Here is a 2208-nt window from a genome sequence, read left to right as displayed (position 1 = left end):
ATTGGTGAGGGGAGTCTCCTCACTGGCAGTTCTCTAGTCCCATTCATTTAATTCTATCCATGGTAATGACTTTCAGATCTATAATCTCACCCCACTCTTTTCCCAAGCCCCAGTAATGCTACACCAGTTGCTTATTAGACATTTTAAACTAGATGTCCCAAACATCTCAAACTCAACATATATATATATATATCTGAGACGTCTATGAAACATCCAGTTTAAAAATAAACTCATTACTTCTCTACATTACCCCCAACCTCAACTTCACCCCCTCTTCCCAACTTTCCTATCTCCATCAACAGCACCACCATTGCTCCAGTCTTGTGGGTTCAGAACCTTGGCATTATATTGAACTTCACTATTTCTCATCCCATATAACCAAGAAGGTTTTTATCTCTACATCTCTGGCATCTGATCCCTTCCCTCTACTCACCCTGGCTACCACCCTTGTTCACTCCATCATCACCTCTTACCTACATTATTTCAACAGCCTCTAAATTGACCTTCCTGCCAATCCATCCTCCACACTGATGCCAAAATGATTTTCCTTAAAGGCAGATCTGACCATGTCACTTCTCTACTCAAAAAATTCCCGTAGCTCCCTACTGTCTCTCAGAAAAAATATATGCCCCTGTGTTTAGTTTTTAAAACCCTTTTGGACCCCAACCTGTCTGTCTAATATCCCTGTATATTACTCATCCTCCTTCACCTTGCAGTCCAGTCAACCTGGCCTTCTTGTCTTCCTCACTCAAGACAATCTATTCCTTGTCTCTGTGCTTTAGCAATGGCCATGTCCTATGCCTAGAATGCACTCATTCTTCCCCTCCTCCTCCTCCTCCTCCTCCTCCTCCTCCTCACAGAATGTCCCTCTTCCTTAAAGAAGCATTGTGGGGGAGGTGCGGGGAGGGAAGGAGAAAAAAAAAGATAGTCACATAATCATTTTATTATATATTTAAAAGGAAAGCAAAGTTGTACATAATAGATTTTCAGTTTCATGTATAATCTTCTTTTCTTATACTAAGTTATGGAAAGGCTTGCTTTATTTCCTAAGTTCTGAATAAAATAAATACTTTTTTAAAAAAAAGAAGCAATTCAAGCATCACATTTTACACAACGCCTTTCCTGATTGTTGATGCCCTCCACTGCAAACTACCTTGTAGTAGACTTTTTTTTGTATTTGTTCTCTTTCTATATATTCTGTGTATCCTTATATGTTCTTCTTGTCTCTCCTGTTAGAATGTAATCTTCTTGCAAATTCAGACTGGTTTGGATTGACATTGGATCTCCCTTTCTCACCCTGAAAATGTAGTGATTACTCATTCTACCCTAAAAGGGTAGAGAGAGATCAAACAGCTTTTACCTGCTATTTTACAACATGAGCCGATTTGCCCCACCTCACGCCACCCCACTCCTGGGGACTCACCATATTAAAGCCATGTTAAACTATAGATACCAATCAGCCTACGATAGCCCAGAACTCCCAAGCTCAAGAGAACCTCTAGCCTCAGCCCCGCTTAGCAGCAATGATTACAGACGTGTCACCATGCCCAGCACAGTCAGCTGCATTTATTTTCTCTGTATCCCTAGTTCCTAGCACTAGGCTTGGCAAATTGTAGGCATTTAATAAATGTTTATAGATTGAATTAATTCATTAATTACAGCACAGGTCCAGGATACTTCTTTCCCCATTAATACACACACACACACACACACACACACACACACACACACGTGAATATTTGGAAAAATGAGGCTAGATTTTGTACCTTCTAGGTATGAACTAAGATCATAGTAGTTCAAGGAAAGGTCAAGGTAGTTAATTTAGCTTACAATCTATTAGAATGTAATGTAAGCTCCCTGACAACAGGGACTGTCTTTTACCTCTTTCTGTTTCCCCAGCATTTGACACATAGTAGGCACTTAAATGTTTATTGCTTGATGGATAGTGAGAATGACAAGAAAACGGTGAAAATGAGCAAAATGCCAAAGCAAGAAAAAGATTAATAATTTCTTTAAATCATCAAAATGTACATGGTGCTAAAGACTACTTCTGAGAGTTCACCATGGTTTTTAAAATGGTATTAATTCATACAATGGTGCTCAATCTCAGATGATCAGACTACTGATCTTCTGACTCATGGCAGGGCCATGACCCTGCTATCTAATTTATTCAAGGAGTCATTGGAAAAATAATGCAGGAGAGAAAAG

The sequence above is a fragment of the Notamacropus eugenii genome, chromosome 2 (assembly GCF_028372415.1).
Source record: "Notamacropus eugenii isolate mMacEug1 chromosome 2, mMacEug1.pri_v2, whole genome shotgun sequence".
Classification (NCBI taxonomy): Eukaryota; Metazoa; Chordata; class Mammalia; order Diprotodontia; family Macropodidae; genus Notamacropus; species Notamacropus eugenii.
This window is presented reverse-complemented; position numbering follows the sequence as displayed.